Source organism: Choloepus didactylus, chromosome 1 (genome assembly GCF_015220235.1).
Source record: "Choloepus didactylus isolate mChoDid1 chromosome 1, mChoDid1.pri, whole genome shotgun sequence".
Classification (NCBI taxonomy): Eukaryota; Metazoa; Chordata; class Mammalia; order Pilosa; family Megalonychidae; genus Choloepus; species Choloepus didactylus.
In genome coordinates, this window is record NC_051307.1 from 29041074 (window position 1) to 29060697 (window position 19624).

Here is a 19624-nt window from a genome sequence, read left to right on the forward strand (position 1 = left end):
TCTCACAGAGGGCTCTAGCAAGGGGATTAAGGCTCACCTTGATTAGGCAGGGTCACATCTCCATGGAAACAACCTAATCAAAAGGTTCTACCCACAATAGGTCTCCCTCACAAGATTGGATTGAAACAACATAGGCTTTTCTGGGATACATTTAACAGATTCAAGCCATTACAATGTATAGCCATGAAGTATCCAAACAGTAACAGTCAGGCTAGTGCATACTTGATGAAACAACCAGAAACCATAACCTAACCAAGTTTACACATGAATATAACCATCTCAATCCACCCCTTGTCAACTTGTCACCCATATTCATCTCCTTAATCTATACTTAATCTCTAAATAAAAACAGTAACAGTCACATTTTCACCTAAAATGATCCAACTTTCATGCATATGACTGGGAATATACTAAACCTTCCCCCAGAAGAGGGTGCAAGTCCTCAAATAATATTCACTCTTAAACTCGATATCCTGTAACTTAAATACTATTGGTGTAAAGTTAATACTGCTTATTTATGTGACATAAGAAAGACAACAGAAATTTGTTTTATGTTTATATACAAACATATTAATAACAAAAAGAAGAAACACCAATAACCATTATAATCCTGATTTTTGTAGCTAGTCACATAGTCATAGCTTGTATTTATAACCATCACCTTCCATTACCATGCCATATTCCCTTTACCATTAGAAGGCACTTCAGGTGGTGGTGGTTCTTCACCTGATGGGGTGACCCAGACCTTCATTACTGATGTTTCTGGGCCATTAATATTTCTGCATAGACTGGCTTGTTTCAATTTTCATTGACTTTAATCACAGGAGATGGTAGTGCTAAGAGACACCCTAAGGTATCTCCTGTACTTCAGAAAAACTCTTCTTCACCATCATGGTGTATTAGCATCCTATTTTTCCCTTAATAATCAGGATTATTACCCCAGCCTGTATAGTAATTTCCTTCTTGCCTGTAGATTCAGAGCAGGAACAGCTCAAGGTGGTAGTTTTAACTTCCAGTTTAATGGAATCATTGTCATGTATCCTTGTGTAAGCAATTCTTCTTTTGGAACTCAAATCTGTAGATCAACAGAGCTTAAAGGTGTGGGACAGGAAGCACAAATTGTTCTAATGGGTCACTTGGGTTAATAGGGAATGGTGATGCACCTATGTCTACCCCTTGATCCCAGGATCTGTGAATCCAGTCTTCACTTAGGTAGAAACAGTATCAAAGAGTGGATGCTAATTATAGCATAAACAACTTCCTGGAGAAAATATCCCCAGCCATGCAATGTATTGCCACACAATAGGTGCCATAAGTGAGTCTTCAAAAGGCTATTCCAACATTCCATCAATCCAGGTGCTTCATGATAATGGGGAGCATGGCAAGACCATTGAACTCCATGTGCACATACCCATTTCCACACTGCATTTGCTGTAAAGTGGGGTCTTTGATCAGAAGCATGGCTGTGTTGAATATCATGATGGTGGAAAAGGCATACTGTAAGAACATAGATGGTAGTTTTTGCAGAAGTATTGCAAACAGGGAAGGCAAACCTGTATCCAGATTATGTGTCTAATCCAATTAAATATAATGCTGCCCCTTCTGTGATGGAAGCAGTCCAGTTTAATCAACCTGACATTACATAGCAGGCTGATCATCTCAGGGAATGGTGTCATGTTGGGCTGAGTTTTGGTCTCTGCTTCTAGTAGATTGGGCACACAGCAGTATCTGTAGTCAGGTCTGCCTTAATGAGTGGAAGTCCATGTTTCTGAGCCCAGGAATAACCTCCATCCCTATTACCAAGGCCATTTTTTTCATAAGCCCAATAGGCAATGACAGGAGTGGCTGGGGAAAGAGCCTGACTGGTATCCACAGAACAGGACATACTATACAATTGATTATTAAAATATTCCTCTGGTAAAGTCCCATCTGGTGAGCATTTGCATGGTACACAAATATTTTCATGATTTTTGCTCTCTCAGAAAGGCCTAACCACATCCCTCTCCCCTATAACTTTTGTCAACAATTTTCCAATCATGTTCCTTCCAGGTCTATGACTGTCCAGCCAAATCATTGGCCACTGCTCATGGATGAGTATGAACCTTCAACCATTTTCCTTTCAAGAAAAATGAACAACCAGGTGAACTGCTCAAAGTTTTGCCCAAATGGAGCATTTTCCTTTAACACTGTGCCAGTTTGTATATATTATGTTCCCCAGAAAAAGCCATATTCTTTAATGCAATATTGTGAGGGCAGAGGTATTAGTGTTGATTTGGTTGGAACATTTGATTGAGTGTTTCCATGGAGATGTGACTAGTAACAGCCTTCATTAGGGTGTAACCTGTTGACGAGATCGTTTCCAGGTAGGTGTGGCCCTGCCCATTCAGCTTGGGTCTTGATTTAATCACTGGAATCCTATAAAAGAGTTCAGAAACAGAAGGACCTTAGAGCAGCTTAGAGAGACATTTTGGAGACGGCCGTCGAAAGCAGACTTTTGCTGATGCTTGGGAGATAATGGCCCAGAATTTGCTCTGGAGAAGCTAAGAGAGGACAAAACATCTCAAAAGCAACATCTCTTAAGAATGCAGAGTAGCTCAGAGGGGAGATGGAAAACAACCTGGGTTCTGCAGATGCCAGCCACATGCCTTCCCAGCTAACAGGGTTTTCCTGGGTGCCATTGGTCTTCCTTCAATGAAAGTATACTAGTGTTGATTCCCTAATTTGGGCATTTTCATGGCCTTAAGATGGTAACTTTGCATTCAAATAAACCCCCTTTATAAAAGCCAATCCATTTCTGGTATTTTGCATAATGATGGCATTAGCAAACTGGAACAGATTTTGGTACCAGGAGTGCTGCTGAGTTTGCAAATACCATACATGTTGGAATGACTTTTTAAATGGATAAGGGGAAGATTCTGGAAGAATTGTGAGGAGCTTGATAGAAAAGGCCTAAATTGCTTTGAAGAGACTGTGGAAATATGGACTCTAAAGATATTCCTGATGAGCCCTTGAGCAGAAATGATGAATGTGTTGTTGTAAACTTGAAGAAAGGTGATCCTTGTTTTAAAGTGGCATAGAATTTGGCAGAATTGTGTCCTGGTGTCAGATGGAAGGCAGAATTTGAAAGTGACAAGATGGGATACTTAGCTGAGGAGTATCCCAGCTAAGTATCCAAGACTATGTGTGGAGGATGTTGCCTGGCTTCTCCTTGAAGCTTATAGTAAAATGTGAGAGGACAGAGATAAACTAAGAATTGAATTATTTGGTATAAAGAAACCAGAAATTGATGGTTTGCAAAATTCTGGGCTTCCAGAAGTGAGATCCCAGAAGGTACAGCCGCATGTGAGGATTTAAACCAACATGGAACCTGACAGCCATTTCAGTTCAAGCCAGGATTGGAGACAGAGTTATCCAGGTTTGTTGAAAGTCATATCATCTGATGGTTTTGACCCCTGTAAATTGCATGCCAAGCCTACAGAATTTTTGCAAGATCTGTATAAATGGAACCATGGCTGGTCTGGACTGGAGGGGATGAAGAAGGGACAAACTGAAGGAAATATTTCTTCATAGATACATGGAAGTTGAGGCCTGGAGTCAAGATGTCTTGGGCAGGGAGATCAGAAGGGCCTATGCACATGGCAAGGATGAGTTTGCCCTGAAGGCAGAGGGCAGGTCTTCTGCCTTGATGCTCAGTAAGAATGCTGCCACCCCAGGCCGCAGAAAGGGTGGAGCACATTCCCCAGGGATTGGAGAGAGCCTGCCAACCACCCCACTGTTCAGAGAGGGGACAGCCTTTGCCCTAGAGAGACAGATTCTGGGTGGCACCTCAATGTTTGAGGAGGGTGGGCCCAAAAAGGTAGTCTACTCAATGTGTGGGTTTGTTGGAGCACTCACCCAGCATTTGGAGAGAATGGAGCTGCTGTGTAAGCATCTGGAAAGTGTGGGACTGCTACTCTCTCAAGTTCCAAGGATAAAACATCCTTGGATAAATGATTCTTAGACTTTGAAATCTAATGGAGTTTGCCCTGTGGGTTCTAGGAATTGTTTTGGTCCTGTGAACCCTGTTTCCCTTTCAATTTCTCCCTATGGCAATGGGAATGTTTATCCTATGACTGTCCTTCCTTTGTATATTGGAAGCAGATAACTTGTTCTAAGTTTCACAGGTCCACAGCCAGAGGGAAATTTTGCTTTAGGACAAGACCACACATGTGACTGATTTTGATGGGATCTTGTACTTGCCTATTGTTATTGAAATGATTTAATGTTTTGTGATATTGTGATGGAATAAATGTATTTCATATTTGGAAAGAATATGACTGTTTGGGGCCAAGGGGGTGGAATGTGCTGGTCTGTATATATTATGTCTCCCAGGAAAATACATATTCTTTAATGCAATTTTGTGAGGGAAGACACATTAGTGTTGATAGGTTGGAACCTTTTGACTGAGTGTTTCTATGGAGCTGTCACTAGTACCACCTTTGATTATAGAGTGTGAACTGTTGATGGGATTGTTTCCATGTAAATGTGGCCCCACTCATTCAGCTTGAGTCTTTATTTAATCACTAAAGTCATATAAAAGAGCTTACAAGCAGAAGAATCTCAGAGCAGCTTAGAGAGACATGTTGGAGATGGCCGTTGAAAGCAGACTTTTTCTGATGCTTGGGAGATGATAGCCCAGAGTTTGCTCTGGAGAAGCTAAGAGAGGACAAGCATTTCAAAAGCATTTTGAAGACATAGGAGCTGAGAGGGGAGCTGGAATACAACCCAGGATCAGCAGATGACAGTCAAATGCCTTCCCAGCTAAGGGGTTTCCTGGATACCGTTAGCCTTCCTTTGATGAAGGTATACTCATGCTGATAACTTAATTTGGACATTTTCATGGCCTTCATACAGTAATTTTGTAACCAAATAAACCCCTATTTATAAAGGCAAATCCATTTCTGGTATTTTGCATAAAGGCAGCATTAGCAAACCAGAACACTGTCCTTCAGGGATATCCTAGAAAAGAGCTGTAATGCTGCAGCTGTCTACTTTGAGTTATGCCTGTAGACTGCACAGAAATATCTGTAAATCAGGCCAGAGTTTTCTTTTCTTCAGTAAAATGATTGTAGAAAACTCCCCAACTGACCATAGCAGTGGATTGGGAAAGAGCACATTCTGTCACATGAGTGGGGGTCATGGGCATTTGGACCATTTCCTCATGTAAATCTTTGTGCTTCAGGGCCTTTTTGAACCCTATCTCATTAATACCACTTTCATTGGATGATAGAGTGCTGTTGTGTATGCCCAACTTCATGGCTTGGTTCATGCCCAGTACATAATGGGCAAATCAGGTCTCATAGTAACTTGGTTATCCCTGGTTAAATGTTCATTCTCTACTGAGGCCCAGAAATAGGCCAAAAGCTATTTCTCAAAAGGAAAGAACTTAGTAGAGGATGGCAGGATGGATTTGGCTCCAAAATTTTAAGGTTTAGCACTGCAATTCTCTAATACGGGCTTACCAAGGCATAAGACAGAATCTCTATTTGCACTGAAACTTCTAGCACCATTGGATTTGCCAGATCACATGGTCCAAGTGGCAAAGCAGCTTGCATAGCAGCCTATTGCAGAGCCTCCTCTTTTCCCAGTTTCCACTCAACATTAGCTAGCTTTTTGGGTCATACAGCAAATGGGACACATTAGCACACTGAAATATATTGTTTCCAAAATCCAAAGATAATCAACTAGGTGCTGTAGGAGGGGTCAGATGCAATAACTTTTCCCTCATTGTAGAAGTGGTATCTTGACATGCCCCATGCCACTGGACACATAGAAATTTCATTGAGGTGGAAAGACCCTGAATTTTTGTTAGATTTATCTTACACCATCTAATACACAAATGCCTTGCCAATAAGTCTAAATTAATTGCTACGTCTTGCTCACTAGGTATAATCAAGTTCCCTGCAGACTAGATGATAACAGTGCTGGAGAGTTTATATATCTCTGAGGTAAGACAATGCCCATGTATTGCTGGCCTTGCCAGCTGAAAACAAACTGCTTCAGGTAGCTTTTATTTACATGAATCAAGAAAAAAGCATTTGCCAGATCAAATGCCTACCAGGTAGCAGGAGATGTATTAATTTGCTCAAGCAATTATACCACATCTGGAACAGCAGCTGCAATTGGGCTCACCACCTGGTTCAGATTATAGTAATATGCTGTCATCCTCCAAGATCCATATTTTTTTTTCTGCACAGGCCAAGTAAGAGAGTTGAATAGGGATTTGGTGGGAATCACCACTCCTGCCTCTTTGAAGGCCTTGATGATGGTACATATCTTGGCAATCCCTCCAGTAATACATTATTGCATTTGGTTTACAATTTTGTTATCTATGGGCAGTTCTAGTGGCTTCCACTCACCTTTTTTACCACAATAACCCTCACTCTACAAGTCAGTGAACCAGTGTAGAGATTCTGCCAGTTGTTGAGCATGTGTATTCCTAAGATGCGTCGTAGAACTGGAGAAATAAGCACAAGTGGGTCTGGGAACCATTGACCCCAAGTAAGAAGGACTTGAACTTAAAAACAATTTTCACCTGAACTTCATAAGCCCCTACTCTGTCTGGTGGACCACAGTGGAATTTTGGATCTCCTGGAATTATGTCAGTTCTATACCAGTGTCTAATAATCCTCTAAATATCTGATCATTCCTTTTTCTCCAATGCATAGTTAGTAAATTACTGTAGTTTCCTTTAGGGAAGGCTGGAAGGAAGATTAACAGTATGAAATCTTAGCAATGTACCAAGGTTCTTCCCAAGCGAACTTGGACTTCAATGATTTCTGAATATGTAAATTTTCTCTTCTGGGAACTGTTTGAGAGGCTGTAACTTTCTGTTTTTGTTATTCAAGTTAGATTCATTCACTTGATCTATAACTCTAATGCTTGTGCCGATCAAGTGAGAACTTAGTTGACTGCCCAAATATTTTACTTCTAGGTACCCCATGATCTACCAGTCAGCGCCATAGGTTTCTGCAGGTGAGACAATTCTAATTAGTGCTTTGAGATTGCAGTCCAATAAGGTAGCCATGCCCACCCTTTCTTTGTTGATAAAGTGCCACAACTTGGCTCCTGTCAATTTGGGATCTGATCATCTGTGGAAGCCCAGGGGCCAGGCCTCTCCCTGACTCTCCCTGTGAAATCCAAAAAGCACACAGCAGCCTGTGTGACCTAGGTCAGCTAATGTTTAAGCTAACCTCCCTAAGGAGTAAGAAATGTGCAGATTTTCAGTGTAAGATAAGCACCAGGCTCTCCTTTGTGCAGGATGTTAGCCCATGCCTTGAACTTCTCTGGAGTCCTTGAGGTACTATCTGACACTCTGAAGATAGTTAATATTTTCCCTATGTCACAAGACCCCCTTTCACGTATCTATCTCTTCATGGTCTTTGGAATGTCTTTGTCTTGAGCCTTTATAACTGGCCTTGCTAATCTCTGTCTAGTAGTAGAGTACTTTTACACTAAGCTCTGAACTGGCCACTGTCAGAGCAGCTTGACTGACTTGATGCTTCACTCCTATAAGTAAGTTCCCATAATAAAGTTTATGTCATGCTCCGTTACTGGTGTTTTCTTTGGCTTACCTGCCAAAACAGCCCCTTATTGCATTTAAGGATACAAGTTTAGTGATAGCATATCCCACAGTAATATCTGACCTCCCAAGTAGAGCAGCCATAGAGCTTTTCAGGGACAATGAAGTTAGTACCACAAATATATTCCTCACAGTCCTGGTACAAGGTATGTCTTCTCAACATTCCTGAGGTGGGTGAGCAGGTCTTAAATGATAAATCCACTTCAAAATTTCAATCTTTCTAAGCCTTTGCATCCCTTTATCTGCTCTATGTCAGGGCTTTTCTGACATTTCAACTTCAGGCAATGTAGACCATCTTTTGGTCCATGCTTCATACAACCATCCAAACAAATTTATAGAGCCCTTTCTAAGCCCTCAATCTCCAATATTGAATCCAGAATTGATGCTTAGTTGACTCATATGAATAATTTCAGCCTGATCCAACTTTATGTTCCTTCCACAATATTTCACATCCTTAATATCCATTCCCATACATAGTCCTCTGATTTCTATCTAAATATTATACAGTTCTTATGCCGTGTAGAGCACTCCCTCTTGAATAACATTTGGTCACCTTTTAGACCTGCTGGGACTTCTGCCTAGTTGTAAGTTTAAAAAAATTATGGGTGATCAGGGTGGGTCAAGAAAGGAATTAGCTGTGTCTTGCTAACCAAATACCTCAGAGTATTTCACTGCATTTTCATCTGGTGAAACAGAATTAATCTCTTTAAACAGAGGTGTGAGGGCTCTTTCCTCAGGGAAGACAGTTTCAAGTATATCAAGCAAAGCAGGATTAATCTCTTCATATGGAGGCTAGCTGGCTGATTCCTCAGCACAGACTGGAGGTTAGGTGGTTGCCATTTGAGTTACAGAGTAGACTCCAATCAGATCCAGAAAAATCCTACAAATTTTTAAGAAGTGTATAGCAAGTATGTTGACAGTCTTCACCAAAAGGCACTGAGACTGCTCAAATCCAAAAAGTCTCTGGTTCTTCATTGCTACAGAAACCAAGTTGGCTAAGCAAATTGCTCCTTGGCAATGTTTAGTAATGCCTTAATCTGAAATAGTTAAACAGAGGTATGGATTACAAGGGGAATCTCAGAGGGTGGAGCTGTGAAACATGAAGAAAATATGGGAAGTCACTCCCTAGAAACAGACTAGTGCTTTGTCAATAAGCATCTTTGTCTCTAGAATAGACAAATACAACATATTTTCTGAGTTGGATTTCAAAATTGCTATGGGAATGCATATGGTTCCCTTTCTTTTCCAATTCCAATGGGAGTATTTCCTGTAATTATTCCATCTCTGTATCATTGTAAATTGACATTATATATAGAGCAGATAATTCATAGTTTCAATGTGGTGCCTTACCTCATATCTGGTATGATAATGTATCATGAGATTCAGGAATTTAAGCCTGATTATCTGATTCAATGACAATTATGGCATTCTTGTAAGAGAGTGTATATTTTAGCCATGAGAGATAAGTGTATCCTTAGGTATAGAAGACAGATTACACTAGATTATTGCAAAGATCCCCAGTTTATTAATTTCTCCTGTTTTCTGTTATGTGGGTTGCACCCTTACATGTTGAATATGGAGTTGTCTATTTGGCTTCATTTGGACAATGAAACAATGACAAAAAATGCCATGAGAAAAGATGTGAGAACAGACTTGAGAATTGCTTGTGTGTTAGGGCTTCTCATTTATCCTGGTGTTCTTAAAACCTGTCCCATCACCAACATATGAAGATAACTGGGGTGATCTACCAAATAAGGAGAGACCCTGGGTCCAGCAATCCTTGTCATTTCAGCCAAGAGCCAGAAGTTGAGCCCTTTAGCTGACCAGCAGGTTACTACATATATGGATAAGCCCAGCTGAGACTAGTACGGGAACTACCCAATTGAGCCAACCCAAATTGTCAAACCCACAGAATTGTGAATGAAATGAATTATTGATGTTTCAAGGTAATAAATTTTGGTATGATATAGCATGGTTAGAGAAGAGGAGGTGATCAAGTTTGGAGAATAGAACAGAGAAAGCACTTTTGTTTTTTTATTAAATAAATAAAATGCACTTTTAATGGGAAAAGTAAAGTTTTCAATTGGAAAAATAAGTTTTCTACTAAAAAAATTAGGAAAATTAAAAATTTACCTTCATCATATATCATGAAATTAGAAGACTGAATTTGAATGAACATTGTACAAAATCTTTAAACATACTATTCTAATATATCATTAACTTAAAAGCATTTCTTTGAACAATATCAACATAAAAATGATGAAGCACGTTTTCTTCAGGAGGAATATAACATATTGTAAAAAGGTTTCCATAGATTAATATGCATTAGGAAAGAGCCCAGAAGGTATGTATTCTATTCCCAGATCTGCTTTAATCTCTCTGTATTTGTTTATTCACCCATAAAATGAGGTAGTTGGAGTTGCTATTCAATGTCCCTTCTAGCATCTAATGTTTTGTGATTTTTAAATACCTTTAAGGAGCTTGCATTCAGTAACATGATGCAACCTTTCATCAAAATCCAAAAGATTTATATGGTGTTTTATACCAACATTAACTAGGAAAGCATACTTGTTTTTAATGTCCATATTTTTTTTTGTTCTCTCCAGATATAAAACAAGGGTTTATAGATGATAATTTATTGCTCTTCAATATCTAGTCCTTTCTAATATACTAGATAACATTTATTCTTTAGGATATTAAAGTAATCTTATATTCTTTGAAATATATTCCTGTCTTTCTTTTTAATGGAATAAATTGTTTGTCTCAAACATATTAGAAGGTTTAAATGAAACATAGCAAGTAAATGCATTGCATTACCATGCAGAAAAGTACATTCAAAGAATCACCAAGTATTCATTCAAGATTGGAACATCACTTTGTGCAACAAATTAAGAGAAAAATAGGATGGAGGAAAGATAATCTTTCCTACTTGTCTTAGTTTTTAACTACCTACATTAATGGTGATAAAGCTGTTCAACCTTCTGAATATAGAACCCACCCACCCCATCCACACACACAAGAAAGCTGAGTTGAGCAAAAAGAATAATTAACAAAGTCTAAGTGTAACTAATGTGCTGATGTCTCAGCTCCACCTCTGAAAATTAATCAATAGATGAATCCACAGTGTAACTTGTTACTTGATGTTTTTTTAAGACCAAAGCCTAAGTTCTCATGAAAGTCCAGTTGCCCTCTGTTCTACTTTATATCTCATAAATTTGTTTGCATAACAGATACTTCCTCAGACTATCCACAGAGATATAAAATTCTAGTGTCTATGTTTAGTTAATCTGTATAAATATTTAGTGTTCATGGTCCAGTTAAAAAGATAAATTTCAGTTTGGAATAAATCCTAAACATCTCAGTCTTTTCTAGAAATAAACATATAAAAAGTTTCCCTGAATGTTAAGTTTAAACAATGTACAAGTTTTTCTATACATATCCACATATAATATATATCATACCTATGCTCTCCCTTAATTTACTTCCATTTCATAGGAAAGATCTGAGGGAAGTTTTAAAGAAATCACCCAAGTTTAACCAACTTTGAATGCCAAGTTTAGCATCTGATCTTTGGCTTTCTGACTCAGTTTGTATTGCCCCTTTCCTTTATATGGAACTTGCCTCCCACATAAAAGAAGCAGACTTGTTGATCTAGAAAGATGTATATTCAAATAGTGCATGAATTTATAAAATTTCCTGATTTTCTTGTTTTCAATGAATCTGTCTAGGAACTTATTGTTTATTTCACACTCTAATGCATGTGTTTCATTTGTCAGACAAGTTTTAATTTATCAACAAATTTTAACAGTGTATTTCCTCATTCTCTGTGATGCATCCTCCATGTTGCTGTGTTGCCCTAACACAAAGGTGTGATTAATTAATAGTGCTAATTACAAACAAGTTAGTGATAGATATTTCATAGTGATGATCTTATGAAGCATCCCAAATTTTATCACAGAGTTCTATTTATTTAGCCCATATGTGAAGATTGTCATTTCTTACTGATTCCCAGCTAAAATTCCTTATAAGCAATCATGGGACAAATGGATTTCGGATTCCCCAATGACTTTTATGGAAATCTGTGAGCACTGATTTTAAAGATTAAATAAGATGTCTCCATAAAAGTGGTTCATTCACTGGGGTGCTATCCAAATTATAACAGCTGTCATTCATTTAGTGCTTACTGTGCACCTAGTACTAAAAACTACTGTGACAAGACATTACTGCCTTCTAAATATCCATTTTCTACTTCCTCCTTTCCTAATGTGGTTTTGGAAGATAAATGGACCCATTTTAAACTATTCACTTGCACTTGCTCTGTCACAGCTATTGGTGTGGTGGATATAAAGCACAGTTATGGCCAAGGAATTACAAATAGTTTCTGAGAAAGCCTCTGTCTTGCTGATACAGGCACACAACAACTTCCTCTTTGTCTTTTTCTCCTTTCCTTCTGAAACATGTAGATGCTATAGAAATCTTGAAATCATGAGGCAAGATCATGAGTATGAAAGTCAACACAGTAAGAATGGCAAAATGAAAAATGGAATGTAAACCTAATTTTATAAACCAGTGTCCCTAGAGTTTCCTGTTATTTGTAGCTAACTAATAGGGCTGGGAATACTTTATCACATTTATCCTCACAAGGATACCATGAATTGGTTATTTTATCATCACTTTATCATCATTTTATTTTTTTATTAAAAATAAGCAAAAGAAAAGATAATTAATGGTCCAAGTTTCCAGTTAGAAAATGTTGGCAATGGAAATAACATGCATACATTGGTTCCAAACACCATTCAATTGACTCCCACATCCCCATTCATGTCCCAAGAGGAAAAATGCATTTGTGACCTTTAATAGTAAGGAAATGTGACAGTAGGAAGGTTAGGAGAATCATATAATTGTGTATGTTTATAATTCTATATCTGGAAAAAATCAAACTCTAAGTGTGGCTAAATAATAGGACAAACAAAACAAAATGAACAAACACACAGTCAGAGATTGAGCGTAAGAAGGCTTAAATGTAGATGTGTCATTTATTCCTTACTTGTAACAGACTTACAAGTTAGAAAGTAAGTGGAGTAGTTAGCACCAGAGGCTCTGCGATAGATTATCTGTGTGTTGACTCCATTTTTGTTGTATAACCTCCTCAGATTAAACTCTATAAATTACATGCTTTTTAGCTACTTTTGGTCTCAGGTTTTTCATCTGTAAAATGGGGATAATAAGAATAAAGTCCAACTCAGTAGTGGTTGGTTAAATTACAATGAGTTCCACTGCCCTCCCCACTACTTGGGACATGATTCCCAGGAGTGAGACTGGGCCCAGCATCATGGGATTGAGAAAGACTTCTTGACCAAAAGGGGCAAGAGAAATGAAACAAAATAGAGTTTCAGGGGCTGGGAGAGTACAAATGGAGTCATAGGTCATTCTGAAGGTTATCCTTATGCATTATATAGATATCCTTTTTTTTTATTTTTAGTGTATTACAATAGGTAGAAGGAAATGTCTGAAACTGTTGAACTGCAATCCAGTATTCTTGATTCTTGAAGATGATCATATAGCTATATAGCTTATATGGTGTGACTGTGTGATTGTGAAAATCATGTGGCCATGCTCCCTTTATCTAGTGTATGAACAGATGACTAGAAAAAAAAGGGGATAAAAAGTAAATGAATAATGGGGGGCAGAAGGAGTATGAGATGTTTTGGGTGTTCTTTTTTACTTTTATTTTTATTTTTCTTCCTTGGAGTAATGAAAATGTTCAAAAAGTTGATTGTGGTGATGAATGCACAACTAGATGATGATACTGTGAAAAACTGTGCACTTTGGGTGATTTTATGTGAATATATCTCAATAAACTTGCATAAAATTATAATGAGTGCATACATTTAAAAAGGACTAATTAATCCCTGTAAAATCATTACAATAAGAAAATATATTCATTTAGTTACACCTTCTACAATATAGTCTGTAAACCTCTTGAATTTGGAATATTAATGGATGCTAAAAAGAAAATTACAAGGGTTCTGAGGCCAAGTAATCATGGCAAATATAGGGTGAAACAAAGTTAAATATGTGTAATTTATCGTTTTGCCTCAAATTATTTGATTACACATTTTTTCCTGTAATAAACTGGAAATTCTTTGAAAAGTAAAGGTTTGTTGAATAGGAGAATATGCTAGAAAGTATACTGAATGTTTCCAATGCTTCAATAAACATTTAAGAATGTATCTTTCCTGCCATATGGGAACTGAAACTTGTGGTAATACCACAGAAAATGTTTGCTATGCCTTCATGTAAATTGCTTTTCTTTTATAAATATTAATTGTCAAAAGCATATATTCATTGGATAGGTATCAATTTCAAAATGAGAGTCCAAGTTACCAAAAAGAACAGTTCAAGTAAGTAGCTTGAATAAAAGAAGTTTTAATAACAGCTTAGTCAAGGGCAAGCTTACTGTTTTCATAGTTTCATCAAGTTCTGCATTGTCTCACATAAGGAGCCAATTAAATCTGAAGATACAGTAACCCATTTGACAAACAGAAAATGAAGTTTATGAAAATGTATTCACAAGAGATATGTATATTTTTAATTACAGCAAAATATGAACTAAATCTAAAAATTAATCTGAGCCCTCATGTATAATTTTATGTATTAAAATCCATATTAGAATGACAGCAATCTACTCTAAAAAGTTTAGAAAATAGCTGGCTAGATAGCTTGATAAATAGCTAGCTAGTTAGATAGAATGATATAGCAAATGTGACAAAAGTTTAAAGTTGGTAAATCTTGGTATTTTGGTAGGGGGTATATATTAGAGTTATATGTATTGTTTCTGTAATACATTTGCAATTTTCCTATAAGTTTGAAATTAGTTCAAAATATTTTTTAAGTAAGAAAAGTATAGAATTTATAAGAATTTAAGTTTAATATTTATGGGGCATGATTTTTTCTTTTCTTCCAGGTCACATAATGTTAAATATAAAAAATAAATAAATAAATATTTCCCTCCAAATGAAACTCTGCAAGATATTATTTGGCTTGGCATTTTATATAGTTTTGATCTTTTTAATGGATCATTAGATAAATTTGCACAGAATTAACTTCATAAAATTATGCATTTTCTTCTGTTTTTAGCATCACAAGCTTTCAAATGAGTGCAGATTCAAGTTACACCGATTTACTGTATCTGCTAAATCAGTAGCTATAATTATCATGATCAATAAAAGATGACTATAACAATTTTATATAACTTGAATAGAATGTATGGATTGTCATTCAAAATGGGTTTCCAGAATCTTAGGGATCCATGAATGCAGCAACTCTTCAAGCTATTTTAAAGCAATTCAGTAAAACTGTTTGCAAAACAGGGCTTCTGATAAGTTTCTGATAACTTATGCTGGTATACTGAGTTTTAATTTTCCAGGTAAAAACAAAGAAAAAGCAAAATTGCAATCTCAATGTATATGTATACAACATAATATTCATTAACACCTATATCCCAATTCATTGAAAAATAAAAAGAAATAAGTCAATATATTCTTAAATTCAAAAGTAAAATTTGTGTTTATTTAGTATCTTAAGCAGAGTGAATTTGGGGCTCAGTGTTCATCATTAATATGAAATTTGAAGAACCCAGAAAATAATTTCATTTCAAAATATTGCTAACTTTTTGGGAAAAGGGTAATTTTATTTTCCCTCAAGTGAAAGGTTATATATATATATATATATATATATATATATATATATATATCCATATATATATAAGCATCTTCAGAAAGCTTAAACTGCAATGGTTAGCAAAATTTACCTGAGTAGCATTTGCTCTGAGTCAGGGTTTTCAGAGATAAAGTAATTATCTTTCAGCACTATGACAATGGATATGGTTTTCCTTAGGGTAAAGAGCAAAGAAAGGATTTGTCTCAATTAGCCTTAGGACTAATCTTGAAGATCTCCTTGTTACCTCACAGAACATCATTGTGTGAAATGTGAACATAAAGTGAAAGTCAGCTTTTATGGGTATGTCTTCTTTCCGCAACAAAAGTAGCTGTGAAAAAGTGGTCCTTTAAATCAATGCTATTCCATTTGATTGAGATCTAAGATTATCATGTTAAGGTCCATTGAAAAAAAGACCATGGGAAATATACCTGTATTGAGAATTAATAGGTTTATTGAGTTTGTTGCCGCAATGGAGAATACTGAGTATCTCTGAGCCATCTCCAAAAGGTTTGGGAAATGGCAATTTTCTTGTGTAAGGTCAGATTATTGTGGGGAATTCATGGACACCCTCAGTGGCCATCTCTCAGCCCTTGTTTTTCTCTTCCTTTTCACCATGGTTGTTTGTGTTACGTGTTTTGTATGTGTTTTAGCTTCCTTGGATGCTCAAGCAAATATGACAAAATGGGTCAGGTTAAACAATGGGAATGGATTTGTTTATGGTTTTGGCATTAAAAGAAAGTCCAAATTAAGGCATCATCAATGTGATGTTTTCTTCCTGAAGACTGGCATTCTTGGACTGGCTGCTGGTGATCCTTAGTCCTGAGCTTGGCCATGGCAAGGCACATTGTGGCATACATCTCTTGATCTTTCCCTTCACTTCTGGGTTGTGTTGACTTTCAGCTTCTTGCTTCAATGGCTTTCTCTCTGTGTCTGAATTTCATTCCAATTATACAGGACTCCAGTAATAGGATAAAGACCCAGCCTGATTGAAGTTGGTCACATCTTAACTGAAGTAACTTCATCAACAGGTCCTGTTAGCAATGGGTTCATACCCACAGGAATGGATTAAGTTCAAGGAAAATTTTTTTTCTGGGGTACATTGCTCCAAACCATCACAGTGCTTCCACTCCTGTTTGTGTGCAGGTGTTTGGAAGTTTTCCATTTGTGCTTGTTTGCATGCAAGAGTTCTGTATGTTTCTATTTAACTAGAGACTATAGGTGGGTTAAATGTTAACCAGGTCCAGCTGCTTGCCAGAGAAAGGCTCCTCATTGGCAGGAGGCCCTCCCCCTGGAGTGTATAAAAGACTACCACTCAGGCAGTGCAGGTGCCCCTCAACTCACATGTGAAACAGGGCATGGGAAGCTGCCATCCACCAGCCCTGTCCCTAGCAGCTGGCTTCACCAGGGGACAAGCCACGATGGATCTCTTACTTGTTCTGTGTAAGTAATAAAGTGGTCATTTTCTCAGCATCTCAGTTGTGCCTGATTTTGTGTTCCCCTGACATACCATATAGCAACTCACCCCACAGTCATCTGTGCTTTTATTTTGAACACATGGGTTTGAAAGAGCTGGTTTTAAGAATTCAAATTTAGACAGTTTATGACACATATAGGTTATTTTGTTATACTTTGTGTGCTTTAACACTCATATTTAGTTCATTATGCAAACTGTAGTTGCTGTTTTAATTCTTACTTCACATTCATACACTTACGGCCAGCAGATGCATTTTTGTTTGTTTGTTTGTTTGTTTTGCTTTTTGTGCCTTTACTTCCACTAATTCTTTAGCCTAAGCTGAAGTATAAACCATGATCTTGGAGACATGAAAAATCTAGATATTCACTGTTGTTCAGTTGTAAGGAATATATCATAATGATCAAATGATAATAACCTATCATATTGCTGTTCAGTTATAAGGAATATATCATGTTTATCAAATGGTAATTGCCTATCATATTTTCAATGTTTGTCTTTTTGATCTTTGTTAGAATCTAGTTTTATTTTTCTTTATTTTAGATGGTAACACAATGAATCATATGAATTGAGAGCAGTTCTTGCAACTAAAACAAAGATTATTATTTTTATTTGAAACATGCCTCATGTGCCCCATAATCTATTGGGATCTTCTTTATATAAACAAGTGGTGTTTCACTTTCATTTACATATGGTTTGTTTACTTTTCCAGGTTCTGGAAATATAGTCCAAATCTGGTGAATACCAATGCAAAGGGTCTTGGGAGTTCCAGAAATAAAGGGTAAGGATGTCAACTAACATTACAAACCTTGAAACAACAGGAGAGGAATAGTGTAGTAGAAAAACAACAATAAAAAAAATTAAGGCTATTTGAAGGGAGTTTTTTCATTTTCCCTGGTTGCAGCAATCCACCTCATGCACTGTTTCCCCACTGAAAATCCAGGACTAATTGTCTGTTTTTGTGAAACATCAACTCTGGAGAGTCTCTAGAAAAAATCATCTTAAAGTTTTCAATATTTGTAATATATCCATTTTTGTTGAAGAATGGATCATGTCATTTAACACAGAAACATGTATTCAAGGATCAATCTATTTGAATTTTATTGTTCCACTTTTAACATTTCCTGGTAAGTTAACTGCATTGAACATCCAGTCCTCTCTTCCTCCAATGTTATTTCCAAAATATCCAATGACCAAATCTAAGATCATGTAGGAGCTGCTTGGTTGACTTTCAATGGAAGGTGATAGAGACCTCTTGGTGATAAATCTGAATGGCTTTGGCTATTTTATTACTAACCTACATTGTCAGAACTGGGGAGATTGGAATCCTATTGATTGGTCACCCAATAAAGACATGCTCAAATCCTAACTCCTAGTCATGTGGGTCAATTTGTAAATAAAACCTTCAAAAATGCTATTATCAGTTAACATATGGCCCAACTGAATGAAGGCAGGCAAAAATCCAATGTGGCTGAAGTCCTTATAAGGAAAGGAAATAGGATATGGACTAGAAGCCATAAGTCAGTAGAAGTTAGAAGGCAGAATAAGCCAGAGAATGTGACCAGTTGCCATGTGACAGAGGTAGAGATGCAAGCTGAGGAACTCCAAGGATTGTAGCAGGTCAGCACCAGACCACTACAGACTCGGGGAGAAAGCACACCTTGCTGATACAGTGATATTGGACATCTAGCCTTAGAAACGGTGAGTCAAAACATTCCTGTTATTTAAGCCAATGTATCATGTGGTATTTGTCAAAGCAGCCCTGGCAAACTAAAATAAATTCTCCTGTTGAAAAATTACACAATTAATTAATAAGATTAAATCTCTGCACGTTTAATCTGCCACATGAATTATTCTATGAAAATTGCCAATTTGTAATCATATTGAACTCTAAAAGCAAAATATTTTTGTAGATAGTATTGTACCTCACTTTGCACCTGATTGACTATGTTCCATTTAACCAAAAGGACACATTTTAGTTCATTTTTGTTTAAGATTTCCTTTAACCAAAGAAATACACAATCATTGCAATATAGTTATATTAACATATTTTACACATAAGTAATTAACCTAGGAACTTCTTTTTCAATGGGTATTTTTTTCTCTTTTATAGTAAGTTGGTAAACAAGAGTCCTCAAGGTATCATTCCTTTTATAAATGGAATGAGCAGAAGTATGTTTTGCCTAATGGTTATTTAGAAAATGCAAAGAAATTTTAGGTGTGAAAGACATACTGATATTTTTATCATTCTGCATTTATTGCCTGTGTTTGGGAAAGAAAATCAAGAATAATTGTCAGAGGACACAAGATATGTTTAAGATAAGGAACAAAGTTGATACTTATAAATACAGGCATAGATGAGAATAATTATTGAAAACTATAACTTAAAAAAGGACCTGTTTTAAAACTTATTTTAGAGTATGTAAAAAAGCAGAAAGTGTTAACAGCATATTTTAGTCATAAAAAGAACTACTTCTGCTTGAATACAGAACAATTTGTTCACTTGTAATAGAAAAAAATCTACATTAAAACTTTTCATTATCAACGATGTCTTTCTTCTTTATTTATAAACCCATCACATTTATCCAAATGTAAAACAGAAAGTTTAATGCATTTAATTGCACCTCAAAAACTCAGTATTTGTAGTTACTATATATCCAAGCAAATAATCTCACTGATACTCAGATATTATGCTATTATGGTATACTTTTAAATGTGTCTTTTAATGTCTTCTTTCAAATCATTTTCTCATTTTTTCTTAAAAAAGGCAAATAAAAAACATCCATTATTCTGCTACCATGATGTTCATT